The following is a 23,700-nucleotide window of genomic DNA, read 5'->3' as shown; positions in this document are numbered from 1 at the left end:
ATAGAAGAAGTGTGTCAAAATATACATCATCTTCGATCATAGGTTGAAAAACACATTATGATCGACAAAAATGATAATACAAAAAGACAAAAATGTCGTGTGAGTCTACAAAAGCGATCATCCTATCCCTGGTGATGATCACGATAAGAAACCACTACTTGGGCCACCCTACAAAGGAACCTCCTAAAAGGTCCTGGGATCCCAATCACATATTTTTGTAACCTAAGTGGAATATCATCTATGCCAGTCTCTGGAATGTCTACTGTCAAGCGCTCTAGATGATGCTCCAAATCGGCCAGGACCTCTGCTGATTGGTCTTGTGGGGCTAGTGCTGCTGCAGTTGGGTGTCTCCTCTCGAAAGGCTGGAGAGCGGCTGCTCGTCATGGACCCGCATCTGCATTTAAACTTTTGATTATCAGTTTTGGATGATTTAAAAATAATAATAATAATAATAAAATAAAAAATAAAAAAAATTAGAACTTAGAAAGTGTTCAAAATCATTTTACCTGAATCATCCCACTATTCTCCTGGTGGAAGAATCATGTCTGGGTCACCACGATAATCCATCCCAGCATATGGAAAATCTTGAATCACAAAAAGTTGGTTGTTCAACCAACGAAAATACTCAGGCGGAAATCGAACAACCTCTGAACCCTCCTCAGGGTGACGGGCCATCAAAGTAACCCAACGCATTATCCTAGGCTCTCAAGGAAGACTAGCATCAACAGGAAGATTCTGCGGGGCTAGTGTAGGGATCCTCTCTAGAGCAAAGTTGACGACGATAAAACCATATCCAAAGTTTTTCAGTTGTCCGTTCTTTGCTCTGGTAAGTTGGCCTTTCACATTTGCTAACACAACCTCGCACCAGTTGAATATGGTGCCTCGATAACAGTCTACAACCATCAGCATCTAGGATCCAGTAGCCACTTGCAATGTTGCACTCCCGTATAGCCTGGTAGCAGTGAATGCAATAACCTTAAGTTCAGGACGGTCGATCGTTTTAATATCAATCCGTTTGTCCTTTGTTTGATCATTGCAAAACTCCAATCAAAGACTAGCGACAGACTGGCCACCTGGCCTAGTCCCGAAAAGAGATAATCATTCACCTCTCTTGGGCAAACCAGTCAAAAAATATATGTCCACTAGCTCGATTTCGAGCCGGTGGCCACCAATCACGAAACACTGATCATGTATGTTCCACCTGTCTACTAGCCATTGCAAGAAGTCTACTTGGGCCCTCATGCCTGGTATGGCCCAAAACTTAAACAGTTTGCATGCTCTCAATGCATTCAATGTGGGTGGATGATTTATTGCAACAAGATCCACATCCTCATGCTCGTGTTCCCGCCAAATAAGAATTTTGAGTGTCCTATAATGCAAAAAAGACATATTAGAACAATTTTGTTTGGAAAATTTTGGGCAAATATGGAGAAAAATCAATTTTAAAATTCATATTCACGGGGTCGGCACCCGCCAGTTACAGACAGTGCATAGGTCCGCACGGCCTGTAAGCAATAGGTGCGGACCCACTACTTTTTTCTTTGTAGAAAAAAGTCAAGGTCCGCAGGGGCCGTGTGTTGTACCTGCGGGCCCCCGTGAGTGAATTTCTAAACTAATTTTTCCCTTAAAAATTAAATCTAAAGCCTAAAATAAAAATGTAAATGGATGAAATGCAAGATAAAGAGGACATGAATTACCTGGAGCTGATGGTTTTCGATTCCAACGGACGGATTTTCTAGAATCTTCACAGGAACTTTTTTACCCAAAAACTCTCACTTCTCACTCTGAAATCAGATGGTAAAAATGAACTTAGAAAAGCCCTTTTTATAAGATTTTTTGAATAAATGAATTTTTAATTTATTTATTTTTCACTTTAAAAAGGTAACTTTTTAAATACATTTTATTTATCTTAAACATGTATGAATAATGTTTTGAGCTTTTGTGCAGAATATTCGATTTTTCAGGAAAAATGAATCATTTTTCAACAAAGAGTATATTTTTATCACTTTTTCGAACTCTTTCAAAAATTTACAAAAAAGTGAAACATTGGAGTCCTCTTTAAGCTCTTTTTTGACTTGTAAAATATGAAAATATTTCTGAGTTTTTCCCCTTTTAACTCGTTAAACGGAATTAAAAGGGCGGTCCACTTACAACTCTTTTTTGACAGTATAAACATGAAAAGATCGCCAAACTTTTGTCATTTCAAGTTTGATACTGGTTATGAAACGACGTGTCTTTGATAACTTTTTTACTTTTTCGGATTAGAGTCACTAATTATGAAAAGTACTCCTTGATCGTAATGGTCAAGCGGTTCTCTGAAGTATTATTTTATACTTTTTCGGGCTTGAGGGACACAAATTTACGAAAAAATATGCCCATGGATTTTTCTTAGGTTTTTCTTCTGAATCCCTAAAATTGAAAAACACCGAGTTTTTCGTATACTAGACTCGTTAAAATTTAATAGTAAAGGACCTGTTCAATTTCAAACAGGAACGAACCACTCCTTCTTAGTGTTCGAATTTTAAACTAAGTTGGACTCATCCGAAGGATGAGCTTATAAACAAGAAAATGTTATCCTCCTCAAGCTTGTCAAAGATAAAGAGGTACTTGCCAGAAATGGTGGGGAAAAGAGAGAAAAATGAACCTGTTTGTTACACTTTTTTCTGTAAAAACCCATCAACCACTCTTGAACACGTCACTTTTTGTTCACTTGGGTTGGGAAAATCCTTTGCCTAACAGTTAATCAAACCACATTGAAAGTCTTCAGCCAATTTTTGGGTATTAACTTTGCTCCAATTGTCACCAAACCATCTGCAGTGTCGTTATGTGTTCAAGAGAACAGTTCAAAAAAACCATTCATCTGCAAAATATCTATCATCCATTTTGACCATCCCTAAGTTAGTCCTTGAAAATATATTTCTTCAAAACTTTATCTATGATTTCGTGTTGTGGGCTTGCTTACGACGGGTCACTTTCTATCGACTTTAGCTCATTATCTAGGAAGTTGATCTAGAAATCGTCAGTACCTTGAAAGCTGCATGCCCTAATGGCAGTTTTCTCGCCTTTGACGATAGGTTGCATCATTGACCTTCGATCGAATGATTCCGTGACATGTTCGACTCTAGCTCTTTTATTCACCTTTCATGGATTATACTGTGTACTTTGAGAGACATTGACATTACTGGTGGTTTCTCTCACACTTGTTAACAATTCACATCATTGACTGGTAATCAAGTGGTTTCTACCATGTTCGACTTTGACACATTCATTCACATGGATAGAATCGTACTAGTTCGAGAAGCGGAAATCAAGACCCTGGATCTAGTTTCTACCATCCAGGTTGCGAGGAATTTTGTTATTCATTATACAATGGACTATTCATAAATAGATGGCTGCATCCATACTATGTCTACACATATCTATACTCTTGATGTATTACAAAATCATTCCTGTATCATAATAGTTTAGTTAGTTTTCTATTCAGTTTTGATCTAAGTATGGGAATGCCTACCTCAGCGATGATATGTCTACATATATATATTTTGCATTGAATGTTTTTACAGGTTCCGACTAGGGTGTCCGCAGGATGATCCTTGAAATGATAAAGTACTTCACTCTTCATACATCAAAGACTTCATCTTCATCTGTTACAGACTTCACACTTTAGGGGGCAATCTGTTGCACTAAAAATTTTCACCTTGGCATTTTGCAATCTGTGTGAGTCCATTATCACTCATACTTTCCTCCTTTGCAATTTTTAAGCTTCAGTTCCTCATATCAAGCATTTAAAATAAGAGAAAGCCCTAAAAAGTGTCTAAAACTCTGGTTCCACACTTTTTCTTTGCATTACCTGCGGTCCCGCACCTAATGGTCATGTCTCCTGCGCACCTGATCGCTCTGTCTCTGTGTTATGGGTGTAGACCCCTGTAAAAGTTAAAAGGCGTGAGTATATTCTAAAAACTTCACTTTCAGTCATTTCTAGAAGCTTCTGGAAGGAATCTTGAGGTGGCAAGTTCACTCTCTTAAGGTTCATGCATCCCATACCTTAAGGAGCTAACCCCTTGATGTGAGGAGTTTATCCCTTTGAAGGAGGACTTTATCCCTTCATAGGTGGACCTGTAACCTCCTCTTTTGCATTATAAAATGAAGCATTGGGCTGGTTACTTAAAAAAAAAGTTGAATATTTTTGAGGTGAAATGTTGCTGGAACTTAGTCTTCTTAGTTGAGCTTTTAATAGGAGAGATTACATACCTCTAAGATCTCATTTGGAAGAGTTCAAGGCTTGTCAAAGTAAAGGAAATTCTTGTTTCGGACCCTAGGAAGAGCTTGTTCAACAGCAAGGCTAAAAAGGTTATAAGGTTCTTCTGCTTCAAATTTAATACAAATAAGTTTGTTTTTCTCAATAAGCTATTCATTTATGGTTTATTTTATGGATTCCTTGATCACCATAATAAACATGATTTATGATATTTGCTATGCAGGTTGTATTTGATGTTTGCTTATTTGTGTTTGCAGGTCTTTAAAGGATAACTCTTTCGGACGATCGAGGGATGACTATAACGAACAAGCGTTGGATCTAAAGTAGGATCGTAACACCTCTATAGTATTTATTTGTAAATTGCATGTGTCTAGAGAAAGATAGATTTATTTTTCTGTTTGTTGCTAGATTATCTTGTGGTACTAGGGAGATCGGTCTTGTCTGCAAGATCGATTTATCCGGCCAACACTGAGCCTAGAAGGAGCTCCACTAGTTTGGTGGGAAGCAAAGACTCAAGAGGAAATGAGAATCCATGGTAAGATATCCATTACTTGGTTTGAATTTGTTTCTGCAATTAAAAGACGACTTAATCCTTTAGCCTATATGCAAAAATCCATTATGAGTTGGCAGAATTTTAGGCAGCTTAAAGTCCAAACAGTCCAAGATTATACACAGGAGTTTAGAAAAAGGGCTTTGTTATTAGGAGTGAATTTGAATTCCCAAGACACACTACTGAAATATATTGGGGGTTTACATTCCTATTTGAAACATACTATCCTTATGTTTAATCTAAATAATTTAGACGAGGTATGTGTGCAAGCCACGCACCTTGAATCTGGAGGAAAGAACACTCAGGAAGATGGTATTAAGAGGAACCCATTCAAGGGTAAGGAGAAGGGAAACGGTGGAAAATGGAAGGGAAAGAAGAATGCAAGTGTGAAGAAGGAAGGGGAGAAAATCACATGCAAACATTGTTCCAAAGAGGGGCATTGTTGTGGGGAAAAATGCCTATGCAGGACGATCCTATCCACCTAAGGTGTGACAGTGCCTTAGCAACAAACAGAGACAGCTATTCTAGTATTCCTCCTTTATGAATTAAGAATGAAGAGAGATAGATGGACTAACAGGTGTCTTCCGTTTGTCCCTCGATCCGGTCTCTCTTCTCTTTGAGGGTTCCCATCTACTTGCCTTCTCGCTCGCCTAGCTTCAAGAGGTTTATGCAAGATCACAAGAAGAGAACACTACACAAGACATGGATTCATATTCATAACTAGTTCAGGATTAGAAATAAACTAAACATACTAATGCAATCATACATCAAAGATACATCAGTATATAGGAGAAACCAAGATAGCTTTATTGATGAATAACAAGGTTTAGGAAGAGATACAACCCAGAGGGCTCCAATCCAGCATTTCCTTCCCAGCAAATGGAATTCCTATCTTCACCCCCTTCAAAGCATTAAGCACCCAATGATTCCAATCTCAAACCAACAGCAATTCTTTGCAATAACAAAATTCCAGCCTCTAGATCTCATGGAGGAGAGATCCATATATAGATGTTTGGAGAGAGGATGAGTCAGCTTGAGATCTGACTAGTGTCCTCTCCCTCTGTCAGTTCTTGCTTCCACTTGGAGGTTCTTGCTTCCACTTGGAGATTGAGAACCTCTTACTCATCACTAGTCGAATTCACTGAGGCAAGTGTCATTGAGGAAGATTCTGGAAGCTTCCAGGGTTTTGACACCTCGTTGAATGAACTTGCCATTTGTCAATTCTCGTTCAGCGCACCCTGGTAGTGCTTCTACCTGCGTTGCAGTGCAGGTAGCCAGTGTTGACTTTGCATTTCAGCGCAGACAGCTAGTGGAGCCACTGAATTGATCCTGAATTGACTTGTTTTGGAGCAGTTTCTGGTGGAGAACTTCTGTGAATTGTTGTGGTTTGTTAGCCTTGTTCCTCTAGGGGTAGGAACAACATGTTTAGGGACTTTGGATCCCTTAGATTATGGACATTTCATGCTTATAGCTGTAAGGCACAAAAATGTCTATAACAGTTGCCCCCTAAAGTATGAGGTCGTTTATCGGGTGAAATGCTTTATCAGGAGGATCCGAAGTTCATCCAATGCTGGGAGGAGACCTGTAATAAGATACAATACAATACATTATTTTTCATACTGCTTTCATGATCTAGTTGAGGCGGGCATTCCCATGCTCAGCTTTATAAATTCATTTTCCTGTACATAGAACAGACAATCGTCTGATGGTAGACTGATAATTTTGATGCAATTATCATCCTTTGGATAGGATGATTATCTGCTGCAATAATGTACATGTCAATGTCTTTATCTTTCCTGAATATATATCGCAGCTCGAATGGATGAAACTAGATCCGGGGTCTTCAAACTCGTTTGATCTTCACTCTAAGTACAAGTCGATCCATGTGAGAAATGTTCTGAAGTCAAACATGGAAAGACATCGCTTGATTACCGGTCAATGAGGTAAACCGTTAACAAGCGCGAGAGGAATCACCGATAATGATAATGACCCTCAAGGTACTGCAGTACAATTCACGTGGTGTGAATAAAGGACTTGGCGTCGAACACCACGCAAAATCTTTTGGTCGAAGGTCATTGATGTATACTTGTCGCCGGAAGTGAGAAACTTGCCATTGAGGCATGCAAGCTTCAAATTACTGAAGGGGTTGTTCCTAGATCAACTTCTTGGATAATGAGCTGATGTCAACAAGAAGCGATCCGTCAAAGGAGGGCCTTAATGAATCCCACATCAATGACACGGAACGGAGCTAATGATTTTGATGGAGGTGAAAACGATCTGTGACATATGATTCAGGGTGGCGGTCATGAAAGGATGAAGGATAATGTACGGCAGTGGATGGGACACGGTTTACTTTTCTGAACGACTTCTCTTGAACATATGGCGACACTGATGCGATGGATTGGTAGCATTACCCCAAATATGGATGGTATGGCGAGACCATGGTGATGTGACCGATGAATGAAACAACCCAACCCGATTTTGGTACGAAGGAAAAGTGTCATGTTCAAGAGCGACTTGCTACCATCAAAGTTTTCTTGAGTTTCTCCCAATTTTCCCCAGTCATTGCTGACCAGTACCTCTTTATTTTTTTCAAGCTTGAGGAGGATAACATATGCTTGTTCTATAACCTGCCCTTCGGGCAAGCCCATCGCTATGTTTTAACGATCCTAGCGATAGTGAAACTCATTCTCGTCTAAAGACAAGTTTGTCGCTATTTAATGATTTTAACGAGTCTAACGACAAAGATAACTCGGTCCTTTTCATTTTTAGAGAGTCTGAAAAGGTACATAAAGTTAACTCCAAAAGTTCTTTTTCGTCATCTAATCCCTTAGGTCCGAAAAAGTATAAAACAATATCGAAGTGATGAGTTTTCGATAGTTTTAACGAGCCGAATAAAACAAGCGCTCGATCTTTTTGTGCAATAATCCCTCAGGTCCAAAAAGATTAAAATCTAGAGGAGGGATAGCACTTCCTGTCCCTTTAACGAGTTGGAAGGCCAAGGACTCGACAATCTTTTCATATTTTACGAGTCAGATGAAAAGAGATTAAAGAAGACTCGTCTTTTGAGGAACGAGTGATGAAACAGGTTAGCAGCTGATTCCAGGTACAGATTGGAATTTTCCAATCACGGCAGTGTCACAAGGATGGCTAGTGAAATCACTCTTCGCAGCTGTTCCTCAAAATGGGTAAACAAACATATGGAGGTGAACGATTGGCCAATGGAAAAGTGGAGGTGATGGTGCAAACACGACCAAGGCTTTAACGGCTGATAATGTTACATTCACGGTGGTTATTTACCGGAAGATAGTTCATTTTTTAACGAGCTTAAACGCGGGTGGAAACATTTGCTCGATCTTATGTTTATTTTTTAACGAGCATGAACTGTGTGCTAAAACTGCTCGAATCTTGCGTTTATTTTTTAACGAGCATGAACTGTGTGCTAAAACTGCTCGATGATAAGTTTGCATGCCCCCAGCATAACAACGCAAATCGAGGTGCATGCCCCCCAAGCTTCATTGCATTCAACTTGGTGGTTGGAATGAAGGTTTACCTTTGAGATTTGGAAAGGAGATTGTTTCATTTTTTAATGAGGTTGACACAGTAAAAGAACTATCCTCATGACTCCTTGTTTCATTTTTTAACGAGGTTGACACGAGATTAGAACCATCCTCGGAGCCCAATGTATTTACAGTATTTCTATCAGGGCGATGATCCACGCTGACAAAATGTTTAGGAATCTTCTGAATCCATTAGATATAGAAGATTTCATATTGTAGGTTTCCACTGTGGTCACTTCCGCCAGATTACTTGCAGGCGGTAGGGCAAAAGTACCCATTAAGGCAGGGTCTTTTAGGAGACCTACTCCAATATTTTGAAGCGAATGATTGCTTCCATGGATCATTGGAATGCTTCCCGTAACTTGTGAACTGTCGGGGAGGAAAGTTTGTTGGTCGATGACTATAATTCCTCCTTGAAAGGGAAATGCAATCTTCCTGAAGTAGGTCGACACAACTGCGGCCATGGCATATATCCAGGGCCTTCCCAGTAGGATGTTGTAATCGAGGTTTCCATCAATCACTTCAACATCAATTCCCACTGTTTTGCCCCCTAGTTCAACTTGCAAGTTAATTAAAATCCCGTATGGAGTGTATGATCGTCCATCAAATGCTTTTAACGTCGTTGACGATCTCGACAAGGGTGGTGAGCCTAAATTCTTCCAGCAACTCATCGACATAATACACGTAGATGCCCCCTCATCAATAATTGTTCAATGGACAGTTTTGTTGAGGGCTTTCACTTGAATAAGGAAAGCTAGTTGAGCTGGTAACTGAGGGTCATATCCTTTATGATCAAAGGCCACAAGATTGGAGTCCATTGGGTCAATTTCACCTATTGCTGATAATAAAGCTTGCTCTTGGGAGAGGCAACTTTGCGGTACCTCAAGCGTCGACATAGCGGATGGCGATTGGACCAGGTCCTCTATTATATTATAACTCTGTGCTATTTTTGCACGAGGATTAAATGTCGACTTGTACACTACTCCCTTTGGCGACTTTATCATTTGTTCAGGAATGGTGGGTGGCACAACTTTGGTCAAAGTTGTTGTCGAACTACTAGGTTGTTCATTAGCCTTGTTATTCGACACCTGTGGATTCCCGTAATCTTTATTCCTTGCCAAAGCATCATTTTTCTGCTTTGAGATAGACAACATAAGCACTTGGGATCGGGAAGCATTTTGATTAGCAACCAGTTTGATACCCGGGCTTGGAAACGGATCAGTCAATACTGCTGAGGTTTTTGAACTCTTAAAGAGTTTCTTAACTTCAACTATATGTGGACAATCTCTCGTCCAATGATCCTCATCGCATATATGACACCCCGTATGGGGTTTCCTTTTTCTCCCTTTCTTTTTCTTCTTGCCCCCTGGTTGCTTCAGTTGTTTGCCCTTGTCGGTCGACGCGGCATTTATTTCCGAGGCAAGAAGTTCCTCATTTGCATTTTGACTGGAAATCTTACGGGCCCTTTTAGATGTAGCCTTTGTCGATTTCGTGTCTGTCGTGCCAATCACGCCATCGATGGCATGAGAGTCATTGTTTGATTTAGGAGGAGGAGGAATTGAGAATTCCGGTCTAGGGGCGTCAAGTATTTTGTCGTAGAGCGTGCCAAACTGAGTATAGACCAAGTCCAGATATTGCGCACGAGCGATGACTTGCTCTTCCGTTACGACTCCCCCCTTTGCCACATCTTCCGTGATTGTAGGAAGTAAGGATTTGATAAACCATTCAGCTAATAACTGATCGGGAACGTACGTTTTTACCATCCTACGACGACGTCACCACTCATGTATATGATCAGACATGTGAGTGGCCGTTGTCTGTTTGAAGTTGGTTAGGAGTTCCGTTCCCGTTTCATACCTTATCAGTAACTGAAAATGGGTTAAGAAAGTCGTGGCTAAGGTACTGAAGTTGTTGAACGAAGATATAGGCAATTCAATATACCATTTTGCCGCTGGACCAGTTAACGTCCTCTGAAAAAGGCGAAGCCTAATCGAATCATCGTTTAGGGTGTTTGATGAACACCACAGATGAAATGTCATCACATGATTCGACGGATCTTCACCCGGATTTCCATTAAATTTAGGAATATCTGACGGAAGTTTATGCGGAATCGCTGGCCACCAAGGGGCATAAGCAATTGGATCATTCGTCAGCCGGTTTAGATCTGGTAATTCTAGAGTTGCTACAAAGGGCAACTGTTGATTCAGGTTAGGCGAAGCATACCCAGGATAAGATGGAATCGCCTGAGCAGTGGGTCTTTGCATACCAGCATAATGTATTTGATGCTGACAACTTTGACAAGGTTGATGGGCATAACCATTATAATATGGTTGTTGATTACCGCTTTGGAAATGGGATTGCCCATTACTTACAAATACTTGTTGCTCAGGTCCTCGATATGATTGCTGGAATGGGGGTTGTTGAGTTTGAACCAGCTCTGGTTGTTGAACCATTTGCTGTTGACCAATACTAGATGATTGACCAAGATGAGGAGTCACAGTACTTGTTTGATCCTGAGTCGCTGCAGATAAGGAGGCACTAACCTGAGGTTGTGATTGAGTCGTTGAGACAAGAGGCTGTTGTATTGCAACCTGAGGCTGTTGGGGTTGACATACAACAGGTAGCGCTTGTACTTGCGACGCAGTAACCATAGCAGGTATAGTGGGAATATTCGACACAGGGTGGACTGGTTGCATTGAATATACAACCCTTGGTTGCTGAGGCAGTATTGGTACCCAACCGCTGGATGTAATTCCAGTTTGACCTGAACTTTGTTGTAAACTCCCATATGGTTGTTCTCCGCGAGGGAACAATGAAAAGGCATACTGCCCTCCATATGGTGGCAATCCAGTACTTAAAGGGCAGATTGGCCTTTGAAGACACATTGGATCAATTTGTTGAGTTTCAACATAAGAAATACCAGATGATAATCTGGATGAAGAAATAGGAACTAACCATGTCGTCGAAGCAGTCCCTGATGGGACTCCGGCTTGTTGTTGATAACTTGCCGGGACAGATGGTATACCATCGAACATCGTTGGGGTAGCAGCAGGAGGCTCTGCCGCTACTGTGTCGGATGACACAGTCCTGGATGTCGACGGTTGTTTAGACATAACTAGTCTATCCAAAAGATTTTCTAGCGATTCTACAAGAACTTACGATGAAAAGAGACTAACTTCGAAGATCAACGAGGGAATGGTGATGATTATTCCATTTAAAATAAATTTTAACGACGCTTAGACACAACCTGCTTTTTCAATTTTAAAGAGTCGAGAAAAAGCAAAAGATGACTCTAGTCTCCTTTAATGTTTTAACGAGCCCGAAGTGACAAATGCTCGGATGGACTTTTTCCGTTATAGAGTCTGAAAAAGGCCAAAAGGAACTGCTCTGGAGTTCTAGGTAGAGGGTGTGCCAAACTTTTCGCAAAACCGCAGAATACTTTTTAGGGTACGGGCGGTCGATCTTCCTGAATGCTGTGTTCAGTGCATTGCGATCAGTAGGGCGGCCGACACGGCTTCCTAAGGATAAAGGTTTTATGCCTATAGGGGTCTCCCAATATATACGCGACGGTACGTGGGAGCACAATCCGTACTGGCGCTATCGTCCCTCAGGAGGAATCACCCACCATCAACGAGATCGACAGTCACCAGGCTTTACGACGCCGGAACACGTCTCTAGCCTAGACCTCTATGTTGTGCGTTATGTTGCAAAGCGTTGTTAAGTTCATTCAATTTATTTTAGGTTGATCTTTTTAGAAGTTTGCCTTTTGAGGTTCACCACGAGATGTATGATACAATTCCTAAATGCAGTCTAAAGATGATAAGCAAGCTTTATATCTTTTCAACTTTGAAAATCCTAGCTACTAAGGGAAAAGAAAGACACCATCTTTTCTCAAAGAGCAATCAGCACACTCTAATGCACTTTTCCTAAATCAAACATGCAAACTATCAAAAATGCAAATGCACAATGCAGGTGTTTGTTTTCCGCTTTCTTAGTATTGATGCCTACAAAGAAAGCTTTTTTTACAACTTTGAATTTGCTTTTAAATGAAAAATACAAACAAGTTTGCTTTTTCGAAATCAGAGAGGGTAGAAGAGATTACAACACTTAACGATTTTCGAAATGAAGACTTGTTTCGACACTTAAAAGAGACAAACTCAAACCAAAAGCAAAAGTAAATGTATAATCAACTGTAAACAACCAATGAACTCTCTTCTAAGATCACAATCAACAGATCTGAATCAAGGGCTACAGGATGACTATTTCACTCTTGCAAAGGAAAACTGTAAATGACGCCACAAACACAAAAAAACACTCACAGTCTTTTTGTACAAAAGGAGGCAGAATTTAAGCAGAGAAAAGGAGTTATCAGACTGGTACCTATGCTGGTTACAGGCTGCAAAAATCAGAGATCAAAACAAGGCAAAACAGAGCAGAGAACCCCAGCTGCACAAGGCCAAACTGGATCAGCGCAACCTCAACACAGGGGTTTTGACATTCAGCGCAGGTAGCCTTCACGGGACCTGCGTTGAAATGCAAAATCCCTTCACAGGGTCTGCGCTGAAGGAGAAACTCTCGTTTCTCACTGGGTTCTGGGTCACAGATTGCTATTTAATCTACTGTTTCAGGCCAAATAAAAGCAATAAGCAAGGTGCAATCAAAGGGATGCTTTGAGGGAGTACTAAGATCTATCACAAAGGATCATCAAATCATTTGTGAGTCCATTGTTCAGATCATAGACAAGTCCAGTGATTGGATCAAAGCAGCAACTGTCTACTTTGCATCTGGGAATAGCAGATGCAGTTCGATTGTTGCTGTCAAGTCTATGAAACAAACAATGATAGAGACACAAATAAAATGACTAAACAGATCTCCCCAGCGGAGTCGCCAATTTTTTGTGGGGAAAAATGCCTATGCAGGACGATCCTATCCACCTAAGGTGTGACAGTGCCTTAGCAACAAACAGAGACAGCTATTCTAGTATTCCTCCTTTATGAATTAAGAATGAAGAGAGATAGATGGACTAACCGGTGTCTTCCGTTTGTCCCTCGATCCGGTCTATCTTCTCTTTGAGGGTTCCCAGCTACTTGCCTTCTTGCTCGCCCAGCTTCAAGAGGTTTCTGCAAGATCACAAGAAGAGAACACTACACAAGACATGGATTCATATTCATAACTAGTTCAGGATTAGAAATAAACTAAACATACTAATGCAATCATACATCAAAGATACATCAGTATATAGGAGAAACCAAGATAGCTTTATTGATGAATAACAAGGTTCAGGAAGAGATACAACCCAGAGGGCTCCAATCCAGCATCTCCTTCCCAGCAAATGGAATTCCTATCTTCACCCCCTTCAAAGCATTAAGCACCCAATGATTCCAATCTCAAACCAACAGCAATTCTTTGCAATAACAAAATTCCAGCCTCTAGATCTCATGGAGGAGAGATCCATATATAGATGTTTGGAGAGAGGATGAGTCATCTTGAGATCTGACTAGTGTCCTCTCCCTCTGGCAGTTCTTGCTTCCACTTGGAGGTTCTTGCTTCCACTTGGAGATTAAGAACCTCTTACTCATCACTAGTCGAATTCACTGAGGCAAGTGTCATTGAGGAAGATTTTGGAAGCTTCCAGGGTCTTGACACCTCGTTGAATGAACTTGCCATTTGTCAATTCTCATTCAGCGCACCCTGGTAGTGCTTCTACCTGCGTTGCAGTGCAGGTAGCCAGTGTTGACTTTGCATTTCAGCGCAGACAGCTAGTGGAGCCACTGAATTGATCCTGAATTGACTTGTTTTTTAGCAGATTCTGGTGGAGAACTTCTGTGAATTGTTGTGGTTTGTTAGCCTTGTTCCTCTAGGGGTAGGGACAACATGTTTAGGGACTTTGGATCCCTTAGATTATGGACATTTCATGCTTATAGCTGTAAGGCACAAAAATGTCTATAACAAGCATCATGAAGCCCATTGTTGGAAATTGCATCCCAAATTAAGGCCTAAAAAACAAAAGAATAAGGGAAAAAAATAAGATAGCTACCACACAACATGACATTGGTTCAAATTTTGGTGATGAGACCAAGATTTCAGCCATGGTTAACAAAGGAAAACAAATTGTTGCAAGCACAATTTCATCACATAGTCAAAACCACACTCCAAATGAAGAGTCAAGAATAGAGTTGTTTCATGTTAGAATAATTTCAAATCATACAAAGATTGATGCATTATTTGATAGTGGGCCACAATCAAACTTGATTTCAGAAGACTTAGGTTAAAAATCTAAACCTTGAAATTGTACCTCATCATAAGCCATATCCATTAGGTTGGATAGTAAACAATGCAAACTTACAGGTTACAAGAAAGTGTTTATTCAAGTTTGCCATTACTGAAAAGTTCATTGATGAAGTTGAGTTAGATGTAGTTCCACTTGACATCTCAGGAATCATTTTGGTTAGTCCTTATTTTTATGATAGAAAATCAGTGTTTTATCGCCATGAAAACAAATACATATTTCTCAAGAACGGGGTGGAGCACATAGTGGGATCCCATCGCAAAAAGCTGAACATTTCTTTGGTTAATGCAGGGCAGATGAGGAGACTAGTAAATGCAAGTAAAAATTTTGTGCTTCTCATGATCAAGAAAAATAATGATATTGATTATGAATCTTTTGAATGTTGCGATGATAAATTAAAATCTGATTTGTTTGATGCGGTAAGCAAGCACAGCAAGATGTTTTAGGAACCAAAGGGGTTACCTCCCAAGAGAGGAATTCAGCATGAGATTCAGTTGGAACAAGATGTTCCACTTTCGAACATTCGCATGTATCACATGTGTATTATGGAGAGTTTGGAAATCAAAAAGAAAATCCAAGAATTGTTGAGCAAAGGTATCAAATGCCCATCTACTTCGCCATGTGGTTCGCCCATTGTCTTGGTGCCAAATAAGGATGGCACTTGGCGCATGTGTGTGGATTTCCGTGCACTGAACAAAATCACAGTAAAGAATCATTACCCACTCCCAAGAATTGATGATTTTCTTGATAAATTGCAGTATGCAAATTATTTCACTAAGTTAGATTTACGAAGTGGTTATCATCAAGTTAGGATAGATGAAGAAGACATTTGGAAAACTGTGTTTAAAACTAAACAAGGATTGTTTGGGTGGCTTGTTATGCTTTTCGGTCTTACAAATTCTCCAACTACTTTCATGAGGGTAATGAATGATGTATTGAGACCATTTCTAGATGATTTTGTCATTGTCTACTTAGATGATATCCTTATATTAAGCAAGTCAAGAGATGAACATGTCATGCATGTAAACAAACTACTTGATGTCTTGAGAAAAGAATAGTTGTTTTTAAAGATGTCGAAGTGTGAATTTGGTAAGACTTCTTTGGTGTACTTGGGACACATTGTTGGAGGAGGTGAACTGAAGATAGACCCTTCTAAGGTTGAGGTCATTCTGAATTGGCCCAAGCTCATTACAGTTACAGAGGTAAGAAGCTTTTTGGGGGCAGTACAATATTGGAGAAAGTTTATTGCTAATTTTTTTTCCATTGCAGGTCCATTACATGCATTGGCAAGTGTCAAAAAAGTATTCCATTGGGGAGATGTACAAAAAAAAGCACTTGATGCTTTGAAGAAAAAGATAAGTTCAACACCGGTATTAGCACTTCCAGATCTTAAACATCCATTCGAAATTCAAACAGATGCAGGTGATTATGCCATGGGAGTAGTTCTATTGTAGCATGGTAAGCCCATTTCATTTCATTCTGAAATTTTTAACGGAGTTGTAACCAACGTCCCACATATGACAAAGAACTTTATGCATTGGTACAAAGTGTTAAGAAATGAAGCACTATTTGATGGGGAAAGAGACCATCATCCATACCAATCATCAAACATTGCAGTATTTATAGTCACAGTCAAAGTTGCAGCAATCACACCATTTTAGATAGATGGGTTTTATAAAACAATTTCATTTGTTTATTAGGTATAAAAATGGAATCTACAATAAGGTAGTTGATATGCTTTCAAGGCCTATTGTAAATTCATCTGTTATACTCAAGCATAATTCTGTTTTACATGAAAGTTACATAGAACAATATGCAAATGATAGTGACTTTCAAGAAGTATATGCAATCTTGACTGAAGGTGTTATCACTAAACAAATTTCAAAGGAAAAGGGTAAGGTAAGAAAGATTTGTTCTTGGTTATTGTCATGCTCCTTTCATGCATAAGAAGCACTTGGCAAACTCAGGGTCAGCATACATAAAAGTTCTTTGAAGGCTCAAGCAAGGCAAGCAAGTTTCAAGGCAGATGAGAAGGACATTTCAAGATAAAGAAGCTCAAGAAAGTCAAATTTGGCATGTAAGCTGTGTTTTTGAAATTACACAGCAGTTTCGTAGCGCGCTACGAAACTGCTGTAAGTGATGCCTAATGCACAACAGTTTCGTAGTGCACTACGAAACTGCTGTAGCTACATATTGTGATTTGATGGACCATTTTTGTAAGACAAAGGGAAATATTATTTGAAGAGGAGGGTCTGAAACGGAGCATTCACGAAGTATAAGTGTCTAGCAAAGGCAAAACAAGGAAAGGAAAGACTTTTATGAACTCCAAAGTTTTATGTTATGAAAAGAGCAGTCGACTTCCAAGGGGATTAACAAGCAGTTAAAAACTCATCTCTGAAAAGTGAAAGAGGTTTTCATTCCTAAGATTCTGAAGTACAAAAACCTCTTCCACTTTCTTCAAATCCATTATTATTTGAGAGAAATGAATGATCAAACTTGCGCTACGAAACTGCTGTAGGTGCAGTTTTTCACAAGCATATTTTTACACCTGTTTTTCAAAGACTCATTCTGGGCGGTAGGAAAGATGTTTCAAAAAACCAAGAGAGGTTTTTGTTCAGAATGGATTGGTTCAAAAAATCCTCCTTCAGTTTTTCGAAATACATTTTTTATGAGAAGTTATGAGCTCTGTCCCAAGACCTATTTTTCAGCCAGAACAGAGCAAGGGACAGTCTCCTAGTTTCTAGGAACAGCAAAAGGATCAGTCATCAAGGGCCAACTGGAAGGTTATGAGCACCATCAAATTCGACTTCATGGAGTTTTAGGTGTCAAATAATGTTTTAAATGTTTAGATAAGGTTGTTGTAATCATAATAAGGAGTTACACTCCTAGTTGTATTAGGTCTCTAGGACTCCTAGTTAGCTGTCCTTTGTATTAAATAGTTAGTTTTAAGTGTCAATAGGTGTCAAATTAGGAGGAATTCGAATTCCCCTCATGCTGGAGGAAGGAATCTACATGAACTCTATATATGGGAGAAGAAATAATGTATTAGGGGTTGGAAAATTTTATGGAAAAGCTTGTATTTGGCCTATGTAAGACTCATTTTCAGTAATACATGCTTGACTTTACTTCTCAGGATTCATGAAGGATTTTTTATGTTCAGAATATGTGATGTTGTCCTTTTCTTAATTTTTACAGTGGTATGGATGTATAATCACTCAAAATTCACTGAATGTGCTCTGACTTCCTGTATACATTTATAAACTGTGTGGTCCCATATGAGTTTATGTTCTGAATGTTTAAATGCTGAATGCCCTGACTTCCATGTAGGGTTGAGTTCATTGTTATATTGAGGTGTTGTTGACTCCATAAGTCCAATGGATAGTTTTGTTTAATGTGTTTCCACTATTCATATTTTTCACAGTTGTTCTATAAGAGTTAGCCATCTTATCTTTAATCAAAATCATTAATCCATCAAGAGAGAGCCCTCTCAGGTTGAGGAGGCTAAGCCTCAGCCTAAAGTAGGTTGAAATAGTTACTTAGAGTCAACCTGACCAGCAGCCTATCAGGATCTGATTTTGAGATGACAGAAGGAAGCCAAATAGAAGAGTTGGATTATCATGTACATAACAGTTTGTTGTATCACTTGGGCAAGTTGTGTATTCCACAAGGAGAAAGAAACAGTATCATAAGAGAGGCACCCACTTCATCTACTGCTGGACATTTTGGTGTAGGGAAGACAATAGTGAATCTTCAAAGGTATTGTTATTGGCCATGCATGTTGGATAATGTTTCTTGTTTCATAAGAGGATGTTCTTTATGTGCTACAAGTAAGCCTAGTAACAGGAAACTTGGTTCATACACTCCACTTCTAGTACCTTCACGCCCATGGGAGAGTATCTCAATGGATTTTGTAGGAGGTCTTCCATTGTCGAGGAAAGGTCATGATTACTTGTATGTATTTGTAGACAGGTTCAGCAAGATGTGCATACTAACACCATGTGAAAAGCAAATTACAGCCGAACAAACAGCTCATATTTTCTTTCAAAACATTTGGGTTCATTTTGGTCTTCCTAATTCTATTGTAAGTGATCGAGATTCTCGATTTGTTGGGAATTTTTGGTAAAATTTATGGGACATGATGGACATAAAGTTTAAAAAGAGTACAACCCTTCATCCACAAACAGATGGAAAAACCGAGGTGGTCAATAGAACAATTATTCATCTTCTTAGACGATATTGCAACAAACATCCCAAGTTGTGAATTGAACAGTTTCATTACATACATCATGCATACAACAAGGAAAAACATTCTTCCATTTGAGGCATGTTATGGATACTTGACAAGATTGCCATTGGACTTCATCTTTGAGAAAGATGTTTCCATCGAAGGTCATAGTGACATCGATAAGGCAAGGAAATTCATAGAGAAAATTTAGTTGATACATCTTATAGTGCAAGAACAACTTGAGAAAAGTCAAAGCAGTTGCAAGGCAAGGCATGACAAACACTGAGTTGATCACAAATTTCAAGTTGGCGATGAAGTTTGGTTATATATTATCAAAGCCAGACTTCAAGGGGAAGGTAAAAAGCTGAAACCAGTCCATTATGGTCCTTTTAAAATTATGGAAAAGATTGGTAATAATGCATTCAAGCTTGATTTTCCTCCTTGTATGCAAATATACTCTGTTGTTAATGTTGATAATTTGAAAATGTTTGAGCCTCCTTTGATTGATGATCAAGGAGAGCATGTTCAGTTGCCATCAATAGATTATTTCTCACCAGAATATCTAGATGAGCTTCAGCAAGATCTGATACTTGAAAAAAGAACCAGAACTTCAAAGAGAGGGGATGTCGAATACCTTAGAGTGGGACTCAAGGGAGAAAAGCCTTCTCAAGACAAATTGTTGCAGACTCAGAAGGTGAGGGAGTTGTATCCTCACCTGCTGAATAGTTGATAGTAGGGGTCCAAAAGGATTTTAGTGGGCATAAATGATTAGGTGCTCAGTATTTAGCTCAAAAATCAAAGTTCTTAAATTGACTCAAAAAATTGTATGACTACGTTCGTCTCGTCAAGATGATCACAACGCAATTCGTTTCACTGAAAACAGAGTCTGGATGAAGGAGAAAAGGCATGTCGTTCGTTTTCCTAAACAATAACAAAAAATTGCAGAAGAGGATAGAATGATGACATGACAGTCCAATCAGCAGTCCAGACAGCAAGGGGAATATTCTTCAATTTTCGCACAATAGGGTTGTGACAAGTGTCACCTCCAGATTCACCAATTTGGTTATGTGAAGGTGAAATTGCTTAAGTGGTCTTAAGGTGAAATTTGAAATTATTTGTATTTAAATATTATTATATATATTATATATATATAACTATTATTTATATTATATAGTTTTTAATTAACTATATATATATATAATTTAATTAAATCCTAAATTTGCATATATTTAAATTATGTAATGGCACATTTTAAATATGAATGGTATGGTTAAAGTCCGTCATATATATCAAATGATCGCAACGTAATTTGTTTCACTGAAAACAGAGTCTGGATGAAGGAGAAAAGGCATGTCGTTCGTTTTCCTAAATAGCAAAAAAAATTGCAGAATAGGACAGAATGATGACATGCCAGTCTAATCAGTAGTCCAAACAGCAATGGGAATATTCTTCAGTTTTCGCCCAATAGGGTTGTGACAAGTGTCACCTCCGGATTCACCAATTTGGTTATGTGGAGGTGAAATTGCTGAAGTGGTCTTAAGGTGAAATTTGAAATTATTTGTATTTAAATATTATTATATATTATATATATAACTATTATTTATATTATATAGTTTTTATTATTATTATATATATATATATATAGATATTTAATTTAATTAAATCCAATTAAATCCTAAATCCGCATATATTTAAATTATGTAATGGCCCATTTTAAATATGAATGGTATGGTTAAAGTCCGTAATATATATCAAATCCATCGAAATATTCGAATGGTGCAATATTTAATATGCAGTGGGAAAAATATATGTAGGGATGGGCGGAGGGCGAGTATGAACCCGTGACCTCCCCCTCCCAAACTCCATGCAATATCATTGAACCATCGACAAATATTTAAAAATTGTAGCCACATTTTTATATTTAATGCGACGTGAATGCCGTCTGCGGGAGAGGAGGGAGCCAGCCCTATGGGCCAGCCCCCTCTCCATATGACCACGCACGAGAACCGAGGCTAGGGCCAGTGCTAAGTGCACCCCTATCCTGCTTAACAGTTAATTAATCCTGGCTGACATTAATTAATTCGAATACTAAGTTGGCGGCAGTTTTGGAGGCACGCCAAGTTTGGTGGAATTGCCAGTTTTGGCGGTGCTAACTGGAGTCTTCTCCAGATTTAGTGGGGTTTCATAGGGAAAAATTGAATGCAACATATCTTGCTCAATTTTCGACCACTTTTGGAAAATTAATAGTCAATTTTAGATGATTTTAACATTTTGAACTCATTTTTATAGGTTTAAGAGGAAATAGAAGACTTATATAGGTGATTTTTCCATAGGGAAGTTCAAGGACACCTAGAGCCACCATGGAAAGGGGTCATACCCAAAGCAGATAAAGTCAGTTTTCAAAGATTGAATAGTCATTTTTGGCTAATTTGGACATTTTGAACACATTGGTGTAGGTATCACGAGCCATAGAGCTTTGTAAACATCATTTTTTCCACATTGAGCTAATACAAAGGCCCAAGCCATGGAAGCTAGACCAAGGAGATGTAGCCCAGGAGGGGTGAACTCCTTCATCAAAACACTATGTTAATGTGTCTCTTTGATGGTTTGCTACACTGTACATGTTTGTTGTTCAGTATTTCTTTCTAAAGCTATTTTTCTCATAAATGTTTTTTAAAACTTAAAGAAATTTATCTGATTGTATGCACAAGCAACTAATGAAACCTCAACACAAGGAGCAATAAGGAAGCACATATTTATAAATTTGCAATTGTTATTAGCACAACAAAACTTAATCATACAAAAATAGATCAATTTGGTATCAAAGCAAAGGTTGAATTGCTTGATTTCTTGATTTTGTGCAGTTAGGGTTTTAATGGTTGCAAAATTGTGATGCTTACATGGTTAAAGTTGTAGAAAGGAGAAGGGATGCTATTGATTGAAACTCTTGAGGTAATGCCAAGAAGAAGGAGAGCCACAAGGCCACAATATCCAACACCCAAAGTTCCAATTCCAGCTACACTTGAAACTCCTCAAGTTTTGCTTTCAATTGAGATTGAAGAGGTACAATCAATACAAATTTCTGACCCTGAATCCATAGCCAATATGTCTGGAGAAAGAAAGCTTGAAGATCCTCTTCAAAAGAGGAAGAATTCAAGAAAGCTTTATGCACTTTGACTGAGATGGTTAAATTCCTCTATGAAGAGAGGAACACCATAATGGTTGGAGAGAGTTTTGAACCTCCACATGGAGAAGGAAGCTCAGAGGACAAAAAAGATGAGAAGAAGGATTCCAAAGGGAATGGTGGAAAGCCACCTCCATCTCCACCATCCTCATCATATTTCTCATCATCTCCATCATCTCACACAATATCATCTTCTACTACCACCACTGAAACTACCCATACTCATTCCAAAACCCCAAAAGGAAAAATTCAATTACTAAAATTGGACATAAAATTCGAACTTCCCATATACAATGGAGAGGTGAATGCAGAAAAGTTGGAAAATTGGATTCGAAAGTTGGAGGTATACTGCAGAATTCAGAACCTTCAAGAAGACGACATAAAGATCCAGTTGGCTTCACTGAGGCTATACGGTGCTGCACTAGTTTGGTGGGAAGCAAAGACTCAAGAGGAAATGAAAATCCATGGTAAGATATCCATTTCTTGGGTTGAATTTGTTTCTGCAATTAAAAGACAATTTTATCCTTTAGCCTATATGCAAAAATCCATTATGAGTTGGCAGAATTTTAGGCAGCTTAAAGGCCAAACAGTCCAAGATTATACACAGGAGTTTAGAAAAAGGGCTTTGTTATTAGGAGTGAATTTGAATTCCCAAGACACACTGCTGAAATATATTGGGGGTTTACATTCCTATTTGAAACATACTATCCTTATGTTTAATCCAAACAATTTAGATGAGGTATGTGTGCAAGCCACGCACCTTGAATCTAGAGGAAAGAAAATTCAGGAAGAGGGTAGTAAGAGGAAGCCATTCAAGGATAAGGAGAAAGGAAAGGGTGGAAAATGGAAGGGAAAGAAGAATGCAAGTGTGAAGAAGGAAGGGGAGAAAATCACATACAAACATTGTTCCAAAGAGGGGCATGATGAAGCCCACTGCTAGAAATTGCATCTCGAATTAAGGCCTAAGAAACAAAACAATAAGGGAAAACAAAAGACGGCAGCTACCACAAAACATGATCTTGGTTCAGATTCTAGTAATGAGACCAAGATTTCAGCCATGGTTAACAAAGGAAAAGAAACCGTTGTAAGCACTAGTTCATCACATAGTCAAAACAACACTCCAAATGAAGAGTCAAGAATAGAGTTGTTTCATGTTAGACTAATTTCAAATCATACAAAGATTGATTCATTATTTGATAGTGGGTCACAATCAAACTTGATTTCAGAAGACTTGGTTAAAAATCTAAACCTTGAAACTGTATCTCATCATAATCCATATACATTGGGTTAGATAGTAAACAATGCAAACTTACAGGTTACAAGAAAAGTTCATTGATGAAGTTGAGTTAGATGTAGTTCCACTTGACATCTCAGGAATCATTTTGGGTAGTCCTTATTTGTATGATAGAAAAGCATTATTTTATCACCATGAAAATAAATACATATTGATCAAGAATGGGGTGGAGTACATAGTGAGATCCCATCGCAAAAAGCTGAACATTTCTTTGGTTAATGCAAGGCAGATGGAGAGACTAGTAAATGCAAGTAAAAAATTTGTGCTTCTCGTCATCAAGAAAAAGAATGATATTGATTATGAATCTTTTGATGGTTGTGATGATAAATTAAATTCTGAT

The sequence above is a fragment of the Pinus tabuliformis genome, chromosome 9, assembly GCF_031772625.1.
Source record: "Pinus tabuliformis cultivar Carrire ecotype Pingquan chromosome 9, CPIR1, whole genome shotgun sequence".
NCBI classification, from domain to species: Eukaryota; Viridiplantae; Streptophyta; class Pinopsida; order Pinales; family Pinaceae; genus Pinus; species Pinus tabuliformis.
Note: the sequence above shows the minus strand (reverse complement) of the source record.